Genomic DNA, 20755 nt, shown 5'->3' on the forward strand with positions numbered 1-20755 from the left:
CTTGTGAATGACTTCCTTCATGGTAACGACATCGCTCGACTAGAGTGGCCAACACGTTTTCCATAAATGAACCCTATAGAACGTGCCTGGGATAGATTGGAAAGTGCTATTTATGAACGACATAACTCACCAACCACTCTGAGGGATCTACACTGAATCGCGGTTGAGGAGTGGGACAGTCTGGACCAACAGTGCCTCGACGAACTTGTGGATAGTATGCCACGACGAATACAGGCGAGCATCAGCGCAAGAGGACGTGCTACTGGGTATTAGAGATACCAGTGTGTACGGCAATCTGGACCAGGACCTGTGAAGGTCTCGCTGTATCGTGGTACAATATGCAGTGTGTGGTTTTCATGAGCAATAAAAAGGGCGGAAATGATGTTTATGTTGATCTCTATTCCAATTTTCTGTACAGGTTCTGAAACACGATTGTTCAGTTGACGTTCATCGTGAATTGGATCTATGGAACAAGTAACTAGGGAACTAAATAACATTCCTTAGTGCATGGGAGGGTGCTAGAAAACATTCTTTCCATTTGGGTCAACGGCTTGGCGTTCATCGTGGAACATTGTTACTTGCAAGCATACTCTGGCGTGTGGGGCGATAAATTTGTACGCCAATAGTAGATCTGTATTTCATAAGGCATTTGAAATGACCTACGAACAACCGTATACAAGGAAGACAACAACCTAATCCTAGCTAAAGACGGAAGTCATAGTCTGTGCTAAGTAGGGTAGGGGAGAGTAAGTAGGCGAGTGACCATCGGCCAGTTGTACCGCACTGTGAGCACTAAGGCAGGCGCTGACTCTGTGGACGTGGTCCTTAATGAACGCTGCAGATCGTATTCGAGTGACGTGTTGTAGTTATGCAGCTGATGATGTGACCTCATATTGTTTGAGGCATTTTATTCTATTATTTAGTATTTTGTTGTTCTATTCTCATTTGGTTGCTGTTATGTTTCATGTGTTTATTATCTGGCCATAAAAACAGTTTTTTATATTTAATTCTGTTTGTAGCTTGTCCATGGTGTTTTATATCATCAGTTATATACGAGGTGAGTGATAAAAGTAATGAGGCAGGGTACTTTATCTCCAAAACATTTTATGTTTTTCAAACAACAACATTATTCCCTTCAAAGTAGTTCCTGTCGGCAGCTGTACACCGGCGTAGGCGTCGTTCCCAGTTTGGTAGCAGCGCTGAAAGGCTTCTCAACTGGTAGGTGCTTTAACATGTCGCTCACACTCTTTTGAATGTTCTGCAGATCCCAAAACGACGTCCTTTTAAGACATTCTTCAATTTCAGTTAAAGAGAAAAAGCCACAAGGACTCAGATCAGATGAATAGGGGGGATGTAGAACAAGAGGAATACCTCCTGAGGTCAAAAATTACGCGATGGAAGTGGCCATGTGACGTGGGACGCTGTCGTGATGCAGCATCCAGTTGTCTGCAGTGTCCGGTCTCAGTCGATTCACCCTCTTCCTGGCCGGCCGGGGTGGCCGAGCGGTTCTAGGCGCTAACAGTCTGGAACTGCGCGACCGCTACGGTCGCAGGTTCGAATCCTGCCTCGGGCATGGATGTGTGTGATGTCCTTAGGTCAGTTAGGTTTAAGTAGTTCTAAGTTCTAGGCGACTGATGACCTCAGATGTTAAGTCCCATAGTTCTCAGAGCCACGTTCTTCCTGAGGATTTCAAGGACATCTTTGTAAAATATTTTGTTGAAAATTTATCCTGGAGAAACTAATTCCTTGTGCAAGATACACCTACTGCCGAGTTTTAAAGTTGATGGACTCCCTGAGCGAGGTTCATCTTCAACCTGTTCCCAGCCTTCCAGATACTATTTGTGCTAGCGAAAAAGTTGTTCTCTTAATAAGGAATGTTTCTCATAGGCCTGTTTCAACTTTTCGAAGGCCATACTCTCGAATTCCCTAAGTTTAAAGTAAAACTTGATTGCACAACGTTGCTGTAAATTGCGCTGTTCTGTTTCCGTAACTCACAACAGAAACACAACCAGCGTCATTCCTAGGTGTTTTGCCGCTCTAGGCTAGAATTGAAAAATGACGTCCCCTCTTTTTTACTACTATCGTCTCCCGATATCCCCCTCACCCCCAGTTTCGAACTCTACCAGCAACATTCAACGTCACAACATTGCGAACCTCCTATCATTTAACTAAGGGCACAAGGTATCCTCATTTTCTGCGGACAGTCCTCAATTTTCATGCTTCGTTCTGAATTCCTTTAAAACTGATTGATGGCAAGACAGTTTTTGAATTTTCCAAAATAACTGATATAGGAAGAATGTGCTAAACATTTTAATCTAGAACTAAACCTGATATCGGTGCAACCAAATTTGGCATCAGTTACTTATTTTACGTAATTTCAGGAAAATGAGCTATTAAAGGTGTGGAACTGCTTTCTGGTACGAATGAATTTTTCCTTCAGTTTAGAAATGACGCGATACTGATGGGAGATATGCCGAAGCATCAAAGCAGGCCATCTGAAGGATAATCGTGGTGTTATTTCGTTTCTGTTTCAATTGAAATGTTTTCAGAATGAGGAATGAATCTCATCTGTCTCAGCATCCACTTGCGTCAATGCAAGTAAAGACTTACTAAGTAACTGTTCCGAATGCTTTTGAGAACAATTCGGTGTTTTGATGTCTCCTTTTTCTCATTTTTTCTTCCCATTTGTTCAATCTTTTCCGTGTTTCGTTTGGAATAAATTTTTTGCGCCTTTGCCTAATGGTAGAAACGACCGTGAACACAACTTCACTGATGGCGCTCTCGGAAATGACTTGATGGCTGTACGGAGCCGAAACTCGGATTGAGCATCTGGAAGGGATGGACACTCCGGTCCACTTTAGTAGACCAACACAGTGTTGCCAGATCGCTCGCAGTGCTGTCAGTCTCGTTACTTCTCTCACACACCTCGTATACCAGCGAAACAGTAATCGTAGTCCGAATAGGTTTCCGATCCCATCATTGTCCATACTTTGTTGGTTGATCTGTCTGACTATTGTTGCAATACCAACACCATGAAGGACGGAAGTCATTATTGTTAGCGGCACGCGTACATCTACATCTACATCTACATTTACACTCCGGAAGTGACCCGACGGTGTGTGGCGGAGTGCACTTTACGTACCACTGTCGTTACAGCCCTTTCCTGTTCCAGTCGCGTATGGTCCGTGGGAAGAACGACTGCCGGAAAGCCTCCGTGTGCGCTCGAATCTCTCTAATTTTACATTCGTGATCTCCTCGGGAGGTATAAGTAGGGGGAAGCAATATATTCGATACCTCATCCAGAAACGCACCCTCTCCAAACCTTGACAGCAAGCTACACCGCGATGCAGAGCGCCTCTCTTGCAGAGTCTGCCACTTGAGTTTGCTAAACATCTCCGTAACGCTATCACGCTTATCAAATAACCCTGTGACGAAACGCGCCGCTCTTCTTTGGTTATTCTCTATCTCCTCCGTCAACCCGACCTGGTATGAATTCCACACTGATGAGCAATACTCAAGTATAGGTCGAACGAGTGTTTTGTAAGCCACCTCCTTTGTTGATGGACTACATTTTCTAAGGACTCTCCCAATGAACCTCAACGTGGCACCCACCTTACCAACAATTAATTTTATATGATCATTCCACTTCAAATCGTTCCGCACGCATACTCCCAGATATTTTACAGAAGCAACTGCTACCATTGTTTGTTCCGCTATCATATAATCATACAATAAAGGATCCTTCTTTCTGTGTATTCGCAATACATTACATTTGTCTATGTTAAGTGTCAGTTGCCACTCCCTGCACCAAGTGCATATCCGCTGCAGATCTTCCTGCATTTCACTGCAGTTTTCTAATGCTGTAACTTCTCTGTATATTACAGCATCATCCGCGAAAAGCCACATGAAACTTCCGACACTATCTACTAGGTCATTTATATATATTGTGAAAAGCAATGGTCCCATAACATTCCCCTGTGGCACGCCAGAGGTTACTTTAACGTCTGTAGACGTCTCTCCATTGAGAACAACATGCTGTGTTCCGTTTGCTAGAAACTCTTCAATCCAGCCACACAGCTGGTCTGATATTCCGCAGGCTCTTACTTTGTTTATCAGGTGACAGTGCGGGAACTGTATCGAACGCCTTCCGGAAGTCAAGGAAAATGTATGTAATATTTTCTGGGTCTCATGAACAAATAAAGCGAGTTGGGTCTCACACGATCGCTGTTTCCAGAGTTGATTCTGGGTTTCCAGAAATGACACGATACGCGAACAAAAAACATGTTCTAAAATTCTACAACAGATCGATGTCATAGGTATAGGCCTATAGTTTTGCGCATCTGCTCGACGACCCTTCTTGAAAACTGGAACTACCTGTGCTCTTTTCCAATCATTTGGAACCTTCCGTTCCTCTACAGACTTGCGATACATGGCTGTTAGACGGGGGGCAAGTTCTTCCGCGTACTCTGTAGTGGCGACCTATTCTCTTCTTTTGATAGTTTGCTTGAAGCTCTCGCTGTTCTTCTTGCTTCCACTGCATCAGAGGCCGAGTTGCGATGACACACGTCATTAACCGACAGGTTCCGTCACAGACCGATGGTAGTGGTGTAGGATGCAATGAACAACATGTGATGGAAACAAACAACTAACTTCTACTTGAGCGTGACGGACCACGTATTTTTGGCGCCTGGCACACAGAGGCGGCTGACAGTAGCTGGCAGCCAGCCGTGTGAGTGAGCGCAGGCGCGGGCGGAGGCTCATTCATTACGCATTTCGCAGGCAGACCGCCGTACCGCCCCGCAGCCTCACGTTTCACATATTAGCCTGACCAGTTGTGCAGTTTTAACAAAAAGCTTTCCGAGAATGCCAAACGAACCTGTCTTCCGTTTCAGTGCATCGTGTGTCACACAGCAGCCGAATACTCCCTCCTGAATTCAAATGAAGCTGTCTGCATAAATTAACGTTTGGTTTCACATGCAAAAGCAAGTCTGTTGTTGAATGTTTTACACACGGAACGAATGCACTCCATTGGTTTCAAAATAGGCTCAAACAGTGTCCTGTTCCGTCCAAGTCGGTCGTAAAATTACTTTTAAAGGTGGTCGTGTGGCGAGTTAATCACGTTTATTTGTTTTTCCGTCATGTACGCTGAAGTTTGAATGCAGCACAAACAGCTCTACCTCTCCCCAATCACCGAGCGAGGTGGAGAAGTGGCGAGACGTCGAAGACGCACTGCAGGCGGCAGTTCAGATTCCTGTCCGGTCATCCACATGTAGCTTTTTGTGGTTTCCCTAAGCCGCTTACCTTAGGCCAGTAACACTCACTCTACCACCGATGATTTAAAGAATCGAACACCCATCTCTAAAACAGCTCCAAACCGGAGGAAGTGAAGCTGCATGAACACGGAAAATGTACTATGTTGTTTTAAACTGGGGGCAACCGCAGCCACATTCTGACATTTTGAATGAAATGATCCGCAGTGTCTGTAAAACTTTTATTCAAAGGCACGACCGGTTTCGCGTTGGCTGAAGACGCATCCTCAGGTGATTGGCGTTTTATTTAACAACTCATAGCGGAAAGATAACTACGTAAGAGTCACTCTCCATCATTCACATCAAGTTATCAACACATAGTGCGCTAGAAGCGGTACGGCGTAGTTAAAATAAAAGGTGTAGCACAGAATTGTAGCCCGCATCTCGTGGTCGTGCGGTAGCGTTCTCGCTTCCCACGCCCGGGTTCCCGGGTTCGATTCCCGGCGGGGTCAGGGATTTTCTCTGCCTCGTGATGGCTGGGTGTTGTGTGCTGTCCTTAGGTTAGTTAGGTTTAAGTAGTTCTAAGTTCTAGGGGACTTATGACCACAGCAGTTGAGTCCCATAGTGCTCAGAGCCATTTGAACCACAGAATTGTACCAATAGTATGAAGGTGGTTGAGCGGCAGCAGGCAAAGCAGTGAATTCAAATGTTCAAATGTGTGTGAAATCTAATGGGACTTAACTGCTAAGGTCATCAGTCCCTAAATTTACACACTACTTAACCTAAATTATCCTAAGGACAAACACACATACCCATGCCCAAGGGAGGACTCGAACCTCCACCGGCTGAAGTGGCCGAGCGGTTCTAGGCGCTACAGTCTGGAACCGCGCGACCGGTCCGGTCGCAGGTTCGAATCCTGCCTCGTGCATGGATGTGTGTGATGTCCTTAGGTTTGTTAGGTTTAAGTAGTTCTAAGTTAGGGATCACCAATTTAGTATTGGAGCTCAGCGTGGAGGGTAAAAATCGTAGAGGAAGACCAAGAGATGAATACAGAGCAGATTCAGAAGGACGTAGGTTGCAGTAGGTACTGGGAGATGAAGAAGCTCGCACAGGATAGAGTAGCATGGAGAGCTGTATCAAACCAGTCTCAGGACTGAAGACCACAACAATAACAACAACAACAAGTTCTAGGGGACTGATGACCTGAGAAGTGAAGTCCCATAGTGCTCAGAGCCATTTGAACCATTTTGAACTCGAACCTTCCCCGGGACCAGCCGCACAGTCCATGACTGCAGTGAATTCCAGTGCAGATGTCTGTGTAAATTAACGTTTAGTTCCAAACTGTTCCCTTCATTTTGACCACTGCATATCGCTTTTTTCCCACTACGTGTTGATAACTTGACGTGAACGCTGGGAAATGGCTCTAAGGCAGTTACTTTTCCGCTATGAGTTGTTAAACAGAACTTTCATTACCTGAAGATGCGTCTTCAACCGATATGAAACCAGTCGTGACTTCGAATAACGTATTTTACAGCCATGCGGATCATTTCACCCAAAATGTGAAACTCTAGTGAGCCATAAACTTTATTCCTACCATCTTTTTGTGGCGGGTGCCGAGGAGAAAAAGTTTGAAAATACATGTAACTTTTGTTGTAAATCGCTAAATGCTTTCTTTCTCAAATATTGAAATAAAATTGTCTGGGTAGTTTGCGGGTTGTCAATTACGCAGCCTCAAGATATACAGGGTGAGTCACTAACATTACCGCTGGATATATTTCGTAAACCACATCAAATACTGACGAATCGATTCGACAGACCGAACGTGAGGAGAGGGGTTAGTGTAATTGGTTAATGCAAACCATAAAAAAACGCGCGGAAGTATGTTTTTTAACACAAACCTACGTTTTTTTTTAAATGGAACCCCGTTAGTTTTGTTAGCACATCTGAACATATAAACAAATACGTAATCAGTGCCGTTTGTTGCATTGTAAAATGTTAATTACATCCGGAGATATTGTAACCTAACGTTGACGCTTGAGTACCACTCCTCCGCTGTTCGATCGTGTGTATCGAAGAGCACCGAAATACGTAGGGATCCAAAGGGAACGGTGATGGACCTTAGGTACAGAAGAGACTGGAACAGCACATTATGTCTACATGCTAACACCTTTTTATTGGTCTTTTGCACTGTATGCGCCCGCGCATTGTCGTGCAAAATGATGGGTGGGTTGCGCAGAAAGTGTCGCCCCTTCTTTCGCAAAGCTGGTCGCAGGTGATGCTCCAAAAACGAACAGCAATACTGTGCATTGACGGTTTGCCGTGGAGGAACGTGATGCGTTAGGATAACACCATCACAGTCATATATGAGAATCACCATAGCTTTAGACCACTCCATTCGCACCATCAAAAGAACAGGCTCTGCTAACGGTATACTACGCCTTCCACCTCACTGGCAACGGGTTCTACACAACGCTGGTGATTATTTTGAAGGACGGTAATACGTGCAAACATGTAACTCGTTTGAATCTGTTGTGAATAAATAGTTGCACTATGTAAGTATGAACCCTCGTAGCACTACCTACAGGAAAGACGATCGAGTTCAGCGTATGGCTCTGTCGTATCGTATTGTATCTGCAGCAGCAATTTGTGCAGTAGTTGGAGCTGCAGATGTGCAACGAACTGTTACAAATCGGTTAATTCAAGGACAGCTCCGAGCCAGACGCCGTGTAGCGTGCATTCCACTCTGACCCTAAACCACCGATATTTGCGACTTCAGCAGTGTCAAGCGAGAGCTCATTGGAGGGCAAGATGGAGATTTGTTGCGGTTTTTTTTTTTAAGAAAGCTGGTTCTGTCTTGGTGCCAGTGATGGCATTGCGTTGAAGGTCTGTAACCAAACTGTCTCCATGCAAGACCTACACCTCGAGTTATGGTCAGGGGTGCGATTTCGTGTGATAGAAGGAGCACTCTCGTAGTTATGGCACGAACCCTCAATGCTAATATGTACGTCTATCTGGTGACTGGACGTGTTGTGCTACCGTTCATGAACAGCATTCCAGGGTGTGTTTTCGAACCGGATAATGTTCGCTCACATACCGCTGTTGTGCCGGCCGGAGTGGCTGAGCGGTTCTAGGCGCTACAGTCTGGAACCACGCTACCGCTACGGTCGCAGGTTCTAATCCTACCTCGGGCATGGATGTGTGTGATGTCCTTAGGCTGGTTAGGTTTAAGTAGTTCTAAGTTCTAGGGGACTGATGACCTCAGAAGTTAAGACCCGTAGTGCTCAGAGCCATTTGAACCGTACGGCTGTTGTTACCCAACATGCTCTGCAGAGTGTCGAGATGTTGCCTTGACCTGCTCGATCATCAGATCTGCCTCTAATCGGGCACATATGGGACGTCATCGGATGATAACTCCAGCGTCATACACAAACAGCATTTTCCGTCCTGTATTTGACTGACCAAGTGCAACAGGCATGGAACTCCATGCCGCAAACTGACACCCGGCACCTGTACAACACAATGCCTGCACGTTTGCATGCTTGGATGCAGCATTGTGATGGTTACGCCGGTTATTAATGTACCTGCATTTCACATTTGCAATGGTTTATCTCGCGCTCTCAATAATCTGTGATATTGCAGTGTTAATCACTTACAAATGGTACCTAGACAAAAGTTTTCCCGAAATTTCATTATGCTACATTATTTTTTGGTCTGTGTTTTTTTTTCGTCAACCTATGTAGGATGCTATTGAAAAATTACGTACTGCTTTCGTATCTTCGTTGAAAAAAGCTACTAGAAAGGCAATCACGCTGATTAACGCTCCCCTGGTACCTAAAGAACATTTGATTGATTCAACTCAGGAGATCTATCAGAAGTATCAAAATGTTAGTATCTCGGATGTACAATGTCTAACAATGACCAGCTTACAGACGAGATCAACGCAAGAACGCAGGCAACCTGCGTGAAGTGGTGAATGACAACAAGAGTCACCTGTGATTGTCGGATGAAGGATCATCTGAAGCCAAAGATTTACTGGACTACCATCCGTCTCGTTGCTATCTATGGCATCGAGTGTTGACCAGCTGCAAAAGAGACGAAATGACGACTGGGGATCAGGTAGTATCACTGGAATAGGTCACGTTTCGAACGATACTAACAGGAAACGTTTTGGTACCACTCCAATGCAGATAAAAATGAGAGAAGTCGTCTGCGATGGTTTGGACTTGTGCTGCGCGCAGAGGACGATGCTGTAATAAAAGACAGCGACGCAGTGGAAGCCACGGAAAGATAGCTAAGGGATGACTAAGAGAGCGATGGGGTGATGCTCTTCGCACCTGAAGGCTGTAAATCGTTAACCAGATATGGCCCACAAGCGAACAAAATTGAGGTACTGGCGAAATTAAAGCTGTGAGGGCGGGGCGTGAGTCGTGCTTGGGTAGCTCAGTTGGTAGAGCACTTGCCCGCGAAAGGCAAAGGTCCCGAGTTCGAGTCTCGGTCCGGCACACAGTTTTAATCTGCCAGGAAGTTTCAAAATGGCGATAGCCATTCCATTCAGCGGACCCTGCCACCAAGCAGGAAAAATAACGATAAAAAGAAAAGAAACTTTTCCACTTTGCTTCTGGACGAATAGCTATTTGGGGTGGTCAAGATAAATGAAAAACCCTGTATATGTGAGGTTGCATGAAGTACTGTGTGGTGCTCAGCGCTTGCTATGTAGACCGAAAATGTGGCGCCGCCTACAACTGCGTAACGTGTAGCGAGGCGCCGCTGCGCCTTACGTAAGGCGCCGTGTTATCAGCCAGCGGCCGTGACACAGCTGTTAGAGCGCCAGCCTGCCCCACACCTCTCCTCTGCACCTACCTGTCTCAATCTTATAGGGGAGCAAATTTCGAAAACGTCACGACTGAGAAGACCGACATTTCTTTCATTAAGCCTTCCGGATACCAACGACTAAAGCGTGTACGAGAGATGGAATCGGAATTTAACTGTACGCATCATGCACACTGTGTAACATTGTATAACACACTTAACATTCATTTTCTTATCTAAAAAGATACGAAATTTTTGATACGCAATACGTGTTTTCAAAGACTAGCGTGAAGTAAGTAACTCAACATTGTGAAAAGACCGCTTCAAGAACAAAGAAATTTTATCAATCTGGGTTCCTTAATACGAGATTTATTGACGGTAAAACTCAGTTTGTGATCGACAAGGTATAAAGGAAGTTAGACGCAGAATCTGACTCTTCGACAATAGGGGACCTCAATAAACCACTAACGGGCATGCGGAAGAAATGGGACATTTCAGCGTGCGCTCATCCTAGAACTAAAGAGACTAATAATCACGAATAACCAAGCAATTTGGTGATGAACAACCCACCGGTGCATTCATTTTTTGTTATTAACTTTATAACAGGTGGTTCAAAAGTTTCCGTTACAAAGCCGTAAATGCAGAATCGGCGTGCCAATCAGACAAAATGGTCGTAAGGATTGAGGCAATCAACCCACCGACGCATCGGGTTGAAGGTACCCGCTTGGTAAAACACCGCATCCTGCTGCGTGAGGAAGTTCGTAACAGCCCGCTGCACATCCTCGTCCGACAGGATCCGTCGGTCGTTCAAGGCCTTTTTTTAAGGAACAGAAAGCGTGGTCATCGCATTGGAAGAGATTAGTATTATCTACATCTACATCTATATCCATACTCCGCAAGCCACCTGACAGTGTGTGGTGGAGGGTACCTTGAGTACCTCTATCGGTTCTCCCTTCTATTCTAGTCTCGTATTGTTCGTGGAAAGAAAGATTGTCGGTATGCCTCTGCGTGGGCTCTAATCTCTCTGATTTTATCCTCATGGTCTCTTCGCGAGATATACGTAGGAAGCAGCAATATACTGCTTGACTCCTCGGTGAAGGTATGTTGTCGAAACTTCAACAAAAGCCCGTACCGAGCTACTGCAAAGTCTTCCACTGGAGTTTGTCTATCATCTCCGTACGCTTTCGCGATTACTAAATGCTCCTGTAACGAAGCGCGCTGCTCTCCGTTGGATCTTCTCTATCTCTTCTATCAACCCTATCTGGTACGGATCCCATACCGGTGAGCAGTATTCACGCAGTGGGCGAACAAGTGTACTGTAACCTACTTCCTTTGTTTTCGGACTGCATTTCCTTAGGATTCTTCCAATGTATCTCAGTCTGGAATCTGCTTTACCGACACTAAATTTTATATGGTCATTCCACTTTAAATCATTCCTAATGCCTACTCCCAGATAATTTATGGAATTAACTACTTCCAGTTGCTGACCTGCTATATTGTAGCTAAATGATAAAGGATCTTTCTTTCTATATATTAGCAGCACATTACACATGGCTACTTTGAGATTCAATTGCCATTCCCTGCACCATGCGTCAATTCGTTGCAGATCCTCCTGCATTTAAGTACAATTTTCCATTGTTAAAACCTCTCGATATACTACAGCATCATCCGCAAAAAGCCTCAGTGAACTTCCGATGTCATCCACGTTCTTGTTGTTGTGGTCTTCAGTCCTGAGACTGGTTTGATGCAGCTCTCAATGCTACTCTATCCTGTGCAAGCTTCTTCATCTCCCAGCACTTACTGCAACCTTCATCCTTCTGAATCTGCTTAGTGTATTCATCTCTTGGTCTCCCTTTACGATTTTTACCCTCCGCGCTGCCCTCCAATGCTAAATTTCTGATCCCGTGATGCCTCAGAACACGTCCTACCACCCGGTCCCTTCTTCTTGTCAAGTTGTGCCACAAACTCCTCTTCTCCCCAATTCTATTCAATACCTCCTCATTAGTTATGTGATCTACCCATTTAATCTTCAGCATTCTTCTATAGCACCACATTTCGAAAGCTTCTATTCTCTTCTTGTCCAAAATATTTATCGTTCATGTTTCACTTCCACACATGGGTACACTCCACACAAATACTTTGAGAAACGACTTACTAACACTTAAATCTGAACGCGATGTTAACAAATTTCTCTTCTTCAGAAACGCTTTCCTTGCCACTGCCAGTCTACATTTTATATCCTCTCTACTTCGACCATCATCAGTTATTTTGCTCCCCAAATAGCAAAACTCCTTTACTACTTTAAGTGTCTCATTTCCTAATCTAATACCCTCAGCATCACCCGACTTAACTCGACTACATTCCATTATCCTCATTTTGCTTTTGTTGATGTTCATCTTATATCCTCCCTTCAAGACACCATCCATTCCGTTCAACTCCTCTTCCAAGTCCTTTGCTGTCTCTGACAGAATTACAATGTCATCGGCGAACCTCAAAGTTTTTATTCCTTATCCCTGGATTTTAATACCTACTTTAAATTTATCTTTCGTTTCCTTTACTGCTTGCTCAATATACAGATTGAATAACATCGGGGAGAGGCTACACCCCTGTCTCACTCCCTTCCCGACCACTGCTTCCCTTTCATGCCCCTCGACTCTTATAACTGCCATCTGGTGTCTGTACAAATTGAAAATAGCCTTTCGCACCCTGTATTTTACCCCTGCCACCTTTAGAATTTGAAAGAGAGTATTCCAGTCAACATTGTCAAAAGCTTTTTCTAAGTCTACAAATGCTAAAAACGTAGGTTTGCCTTTCCTTAATCTATTTTCTAAGATAAGTCGGAGGGTCAGTATTGCCTCCCGTGTTCCAACATTTCTACGTAATCCAAACTGATCTTCCCTGAGGTCGGCTTCTACCAGTTTTTCCATTCGTCTGTAAAGAATTCGCGTTAGTATTTTGCAGCTGTGACTTATTAAACTGATAGTTCGGTAATTTTCACATCTGTCAACACCTGCTTTCTTTGGGATTGTAATTATTATATTCTTCTTGAAGTCTGAGGGTATTTCGCCTGTCTCATACATCTTACTCACCAGATAGTAGAGTTTTGTCAGGACTGGCTCTCTCAAGGCCGTCAGTAGTTCGAATGGGATGTTGTCTATTCCCGGGGCCTTGCTTCGACTCAGGTCTTTCAGTGCTCTGTCAAACTCTTCACGCAGTATCGTATCTGCCATTTCATCTTCATCTACATCGTCTTCCATTTCCATAATATTGTCCTCAAGTACATCGCCCTTGTATAGACCCTCTATATACTCCTTCCACCTTTCTTTTTTCCCTTCTTTCCTTTCTTCCTCCACAAGGTCATTTGTATATATTGTGAATAGCAACGGTCCTACGACACTCCCCTGCAGCACACCTAAAATCACTCTTAATTCGGAAGACTTCTCTCCATTGAGAATGACATGCTGCGTTCTGTTATCCAGGATCTCTTCAATCCAATCACAAAATTGGTCTGATAGTCCATATGCTGTTACTTTTTTCATTAAACGACTGTGGGGCACTGTATCGAACGCCTTGCGGAAGTCAAGGCGGATGATCGAGCGTCTCCCGGTTGAGTGGGCCTTCCGCATCGACCGGCGTCTTGTGTCGAATAGCGACCAGCACCGAACTTGGCGATTCCGTAACGGTGGTTTTCGACGAACGTGCTGCCCCGTACACATCCTTCATTCTGTGATGTATGTCTTTCAATGTTTGTCCTTCGGCAGCCACGAAAAGAATAATAGCACTTTGGTCCTTTTTCTGACGCACTTGGTAGTAACTTCGTCATAGTTAACGTCTTCAGATTTACCGCATGCACGTCGGAAAAGGCACCAACGTCACACTAATCCCTTGCCTACATGTCGGTTGCACGTAACTGCAGCAACACCTTCAACCGGAAACTTATTGATCACCCTTTAATTTCGAGTACCTTTAATTTTCAACTGCGATTCAACCCACTAACAAAAATTTCAACAGAAAAGAGATATTATTAGATTTTTATTATAATTATTCCGAAAGTACTGGACAAGTACTCGAATGGCGGCAACCATGAAAATTTTTTCGAGTTTTAAACGGTCTCTTCTTCTTCGTCGTAAAGATGTAAGAATACAGTGAGGACATTTGGACTGAGCCAGAATGCGAAATCTCTGTCAGCAGAAGATGTGGTCAATTCCCCATGGCACAGCAGATTGGCTCTGGCGCTAGTGATTTCGCCTAGTTCGCAATGGCCTTATTTTTTGTGGTCAAAAACTGAAGGAACGTGGCATATCCGAAGCCATAACAGGTTGGAGTGCCACTGTCTTGTTTTATCTTCGACACAAACCAACAAGTGCAGCCTCGCATCGGTCACAGGCGCGATTTGCTGCAGATACCTGCTGCCTTGCAGTTAGTAACAGTTTAACTGTTAACCAACTTGAGAAGAACTGTAATGTAGCTCGCATAGAGACGCCGCCTCGTCCGCTTGGCGGACGTGATCACCTCGTGCTACGGCTGCAATCTGAGGGCGCCTGCCATGCCGTAAGATTTAATCGCAACCTCCCTTATGGTCGTGTTGATCGGTATCTTCCACTTTAGCACTCTTTCACTGGCTTCATCGAATGCCCTCAAACATTCTCCACTTAGCACAGTGCTAGCGTTTGTATAATCTAAGTAACATTGTGTCAGGTTGTGTGGTTTCTGTGGACTTTATGTCACCACACACGTATTCTGCGCCCTTTTGTTATGCTTAACGTCAGTGAAGGCTGTCCTCGGCTAAATACTGTGTATCTCTAGTTTCATAAAACATCTATTTTGTTACCCTTTAACGCGCTATTGTACTTTTTGAGTTGCGAGCCCCCACCCTTCCCAGTCTCCAAGCTAATTAGGGACCACCTGCAAGTAGGAATGTTGCCGATGCATTACACAGTTGAAGACTGAATAGGTAGTCGATTTTGAAATCCCAACGCCACAATCTTTTATAAAGTTGTTATTAATAGCAAAATGACATTGCTGTAGCTGTATGTCGACAGATTTCTGCATATACAAAGACGAAGTGCTCTGTTGTGTTGTAACACTGGCTTCGTATATTTTGGTGGTGACTATAGCGTGGGTTTGTGTGTATGTGTGTGTGTGTGTGTGTGTGTGTGTGTTTGTTTTCCCATTTCTGACTCGAATATTCAATACCTTTGATTCAAGCTGTACACACACACACACACACACACACACACACACACACAGAACAGTCACTCGAATTTGTCTGTGTTTTTGACATTACCGATTCAGGAGCGCTGCAGCTATTACCAATGAAACGTTCGCTACTAGGCTTGCAGTAGTCTACATCTTCGGTCGTTCACCACAAGCTAAATTTAAAAACATAATGCAGAAACAAAATAAACATTGCCAGTGTTCTCTTGTATTTAGTTTTACCCACGTTTGTCTAGCGCGTCCTCACATCATTATATAATTGGTCAAAGTCGATGCATGGTATCGATACGTCAATTGCAAGGGGCGTTCAGTAAGTAACGCAACACTTTTTTTATCGGCCAGTTGCGTTTGAAAATGTGTATAATTCGCTGTGAGACGATGTGAAATACTCTCGCTTCAGCAACTACAGTTTCATGAAGTTCTAATCTAGGCACTATATGCAGCCTTAAAAATTTTTCGTGTGTCGAATAAGCGTTCCAATCAGAGAGCTGTTATTGAGTTTCTTTTCGCAGAAAACCAGAGCATGGCAGGTATTCATAGGCGCTTCAGACTGTCTATGGAGATCTGGCAGTGAACAAAAGAACAGTGAGCTGTTGGGCGAGGCGTTTGTCATCATTGAAACAAGGTCTCGCAAACCTGGCCGATCTCCCTCGTGACAGCCGACCGCACACAGCTGTGACTCATGCAATTCTGCAACCTGCGGACGCTCTCATTCGAGGTGATCGATAGATCACAAAAATGCAGACGAACTTCTCCTTCTCCATGAGAGCGCAAGGTCTCACACAAATCTGCACACTGAGAGGAGCTCACCTGCGAGAGATAGAGACAGAGAGGGAGAGAGAGAGAGAGAGAGAGAGAGAGAGAGAGAGAGAGAGCATATGTTTCAAGAGGAATCTCCCAAGTAACAATACCACAGAGTTGCTGCCACCTGTGTCAAACAGATGCCATCACCTGAGTCTTGTTTTAGTGGAAGTAACCAGAGGGGCGAGCGGGAGGAGAGGTGGGAATTGGAGGGATGAGGGGTGGGGGGTTGCTTCTCCCAGCATCCTCTGTTGGTGGTATTGTGAACTAGCTCAGTCGCTATCTGCACAGCAGGGCAAGCACATAGAGCAGATGCTTCTAGTGATCTGGTATGTAATGTGTGTGTTTGGGAGTAGATTGTGCAGCTGTCACAACCAGAAGTAGTGACTTGAGGTGTCAAAGGCCACTGCCACGAACATAGGGGCCAACAGATGTGGGGGTTACCAGGAGGCTGGACAGTCACAAAAAGACGAGCCCAGTATTCTGATACTGTATGGTCAGCTGGTTTGGACGGAATTCTCTCAAGCAGTGGCATGTGACAGGAAATGGCCACTTGAGAGAGAGAGAGAGAGAGAGGGGGGGGGATAGGGGGAGATAATGCGTTTTGATGGGAGTATCTCAGGTATTAATATCAAAGGGCTGTTGTGACCTAATTATTTATCTGGGGATTAGTGTGACATCCAGTCTGTGCATCACACCAGGTGCCTGGCTGTGTGGCAGCTGACAGTGGTTGTGGAGTCTGAGCAGGTGGGAATACATGAAGGGGCCAGCCCAGCGAAGCGATTGGGGCATGTGTGTATAAAGCCTGTAGTTGGTGCAAAAGATTCTTGACAGTGGAACTGCATGTTGTGAGTTTTGTTGACAGTATCCTCTGCGCAACTGGAAAAAAGTGCCACAATTGTTTAAATATCCCATACTGCTTGTCACCCTCAAAATGTTTAAATAAACTGTATTCCATACATTTCAGTCAATTTCTCAACAAAGTCCTTAAATAAATAAATAAACTATGTTCCAAACACTGTCTTGCATCCCATGAATTATTTAAATAAACAATATTCCACAAATTCCCTTGTCCAGCAGTTTTTGTTTCAACAATATTCCAAACACTGCAATCGATTCCCACCAAATAGCCAACCAACTAGGTCTTTTTTCCACCAATTTCCAGGTGGGCAACGAAGAGGGAGTGAGGTGTGGGTGGGAGGGGAGGGGTTAATTAATTGATCAATTTAATTAATTAATGAATCAAATTGAGAGTGTGGGAGGGGGCTACTCGAATAACCTAGGCCTGAAAGTGTGCCTTGTATTGGCGAAGGGGAGGGGGTGTTGGAGTTTTCCGGAGTGGTAGGGGCAGGGGAGGGAGAGGGGGATGGGTGGGGGGTTTTTCAGAAGGCTGGATTATCCCCAGGGGTCACAAATCAACCACAGGGGTTCACAAACCACTTAGTAGAACAATAAATTAAGGGTTGTGCGAGGGTGTCATAAATGAATCAGCTGTCACAATTTAATTTATTTTAATTTCACTTTGATATAAAAAGTGTTGTAGAACAATAGGTTATGAACCTGTCAATCAAAAGAAAACACTATGTGAAGAGGTGACATCGAGCAGAATGATAGGCTCACCCCTGAATGTATGCTTGCCTCAGATGTAGGCAACCTACACTAACAAAATGTGCTCATGCCGCCATTGGCCCACTGCTCCCAATGTGCCGATTTTTTGCAGATGTCACAGTGCTTGTGAGAAGTCTGGCATTGTAATGCGGTAGGAAATGGCGCTCCACGAGCACATGAACTCTCTGCATATGAAACTCGGTTACAGCGCATCCCTTCTATGCATTTACATCATTACATTACATACCACCATGTTACACACTACAATTTGGAGCCCTGTACTGGCAGAGGGGTGGCTATTACCTGATCTATGAGGGCGTTCAATAAGTAATGCAACACTTTTTTTCCAGAAAGCACGTTCGTTTTATTCAGGATTCGAATACTCCATATTATTCCCCACTCATTTGGCCTCAAAACCCTATATTTCAACATAATCTCTGTTCAATGCGGCGGCCTTACGCCACCTTACTGGGAAGGCCGATATGCCTGCATGATACCACTCTACTGGTAGACGTCGGAGCTGAAGTCTTGCTGCATCCATAACCTCCCATCATCCCTGGGACTCCATCCTTCATTGGGACAAGCAGACGGACATTCTTTATGAACTTACGTTAGGCTGCGAGGAACCTAGCGGGCACACACTTCTCAGTACCCCAACAGGTGGACGACTGTGTCAGCTCTACCGACAGAGACGTCCAGTTGAGCAGCGAGGTTTTTAACTGTGATCCATCGATCATCTCGACTGAGAGTGCGCGAACGCTGCAGCATTACGGGAGTCACGGGTGTGCGGCCGGCCGGAACGCGGGAGATTGGACAGGTTTCGACGATCTTACTGCGATGATAACAGATATAACAGATGCGTCGCCCAACGACTCAACTAGCTTTTGTTCACTGTCACGTCTTCTTAGACATTCTGCAAGCGGCTATGAATATCTGCGAAGTTCTGGTTTTCGCCAAAAGAGACTCAATGGCAGCTTTGTGTACGGAACGCACCTCTGTAACAGACGCCATTTTGAAGGCTGCGTTTAGTGTCGCCACCTATCGGGGCTCCGTTTAGTGTCGCCACCTATCGGAACGTTAGGAAACTATAGCTGCTGAAATAGGAACATTCCACAATGTCCTACAACAAATTTCGAATTTTTTCAACCAAAATGGGTTGAGAAAAATATCGTTGCATTACTTATTGAATGCCCTTTGTGATTCCCTCCGCAACTTTGACTCCCTTCTGCTACACTCCATTACTCTTGTACAACTTTTATTAGTGTTCATATTACAGCATTTCTTCAAGACATTGTGCACTCCGTTCAAGCGATCTTCTAAGCCCTTTGCCATCTCTGATAGAATTAGGACGTTGTTGGCAAACCTGAAAATTTTCATTTCTTTTCCGTGAATTTGAATTCCGTTTCCAAATTTGTCTTTACTTGCTAAAGCTACATGCTGAACAGCTTCGACTCTTACAACTGCAGTCTGGTTTCTGAACAAGTCTTATACACTTCCTGAGAGATTGATATGGTGTGCTGGATCGTAACCTGAACTTTTGCCTTCGGCGGGCTCTGTCGACAGAACTATCCAAGCACGAATCACGACCCATGAAAAATTGCCTGACAAAAGCAAAGGTCCGAGATTCGAGTGCAGATCTGGCACACAGTTTAAATCTGGCAGGAAATTTCAAATGGGGACACACTCCGTTGCAGAGTGAAAATTCATTCTTGAAGCTCAACGTAACCTTTTCTTCCTGTATTTTATCCATAGCTTCGATATTCAAAGGACTGTGTACCAGTTTTGTGTTCACGGAGACCAAACGACGGGCTTCGTTTGCTGCCGTTCTCGAAGGAGCAGCGTGTGACCCTGGCCAGTACTTTGCGTAGCAATTGCTCAGTACATGTGGGAATACGCTTCCACCTAACAGTGCTCTGTCCAGTCTGCTGCAAATAGAGTTGGAAAACCACCACAGGCTATCGTAGACTACCAGAAATAAGCGTAGACTAAGGTAGTGTGCCAAGTAGCCTTGTTCAGTTAGATCATAACAGCGGAAGTTGTACTTCAGGTGTGTTGCACACCTATCGTTCGTCCCATCATCTGGATCGCTTTGTGTGCGTATGTGATCAGTGTCTCAGCAGTTTCTCCTAGAAACCGCTCCAAACAACGTAGGTGGGGTAACTCTTGGAACGAGAGGATGTTTGTCGAATGGACTGACCTACCCGTTCGCCCCTCTAAAACCCCACCTGGGGTGCTCTGGGGAGACCCAGTGCAGCACGTACACATACAACAACCACAATGCAACAGTTGGCAAGCGCACTGGTTGAGGAATGGAACGTCCCACCATAAGAACTCCTTATTATACTGTGGCTGCATGTTGCAGAACATACGTTGCACCCTGTTAAGAACCAAGTCCCGCCTTTTGCATTGTCCAGGGGACCGTAATGAATCACAGTGACTTCTGTGTAATTATTTTCTTTGAATAAAATTGTCACTTCTGTTGGTCTCATTGTGTGTTTGAGTCACTTTCTTTAGTATTCTGTAGCAGTTCTTTCAATGCATATGGTCCAAATTTCATAGAGCTATGTTACTAGGTAGTGACATATCATGCATCCTTAAGCTTTTCACAGCAATGTCGTTTGACTGTGATGTATAGCAATTCTCGTGATGGTTCTGATAAAAGAAATTAGGAACAATAGTAGCGGTATTGGCATCACTAATATCTGATAATTGGGGACGGGACAAAATGACTGCCGTACATTTAAGCTACACAAATGGTTGTAAGTTATGCGAGTCGGAACGATTCATCTTATATGGCAAGAAAGCACATGCTTGTATACGAAGGAAAGCTGTGCTCCGTGTTTCATAAAATTAACAATGGTAGAAATATTTATTGTACGAGTAGTGAAAGAAATATCAAGTTAAACTAAACTTTTTGTAAGTGTTAAATACTCAGTAAGCAATTAAACATTACTTTATTATAATACATTTTGCACAATGAGGTGGCGGGATACTAATATTTTACTAACAAATAAATAGGAAATAAATAAGACAAAAATGGTTGACACGCTGCGCCCTCGGTGAGTTCTTGG

The sequence above is a fragment of the Schistocerca americana genome, chromosome 7 (genome assembly GCF_021461395.2).
Source record: "Schistocerca americana isolate TAMUIC-IGC-003095 chromosome 7, iqSchAmer2.1, whole genome shotgun sequence".
Classification (NCBI taxonomy): domain Eukaryota; kingdom Metazoa; phylum Arthropoda; class Insecta; order Orthoptera; family Acrididae; genus Schistocerca; species Schistocerca americana.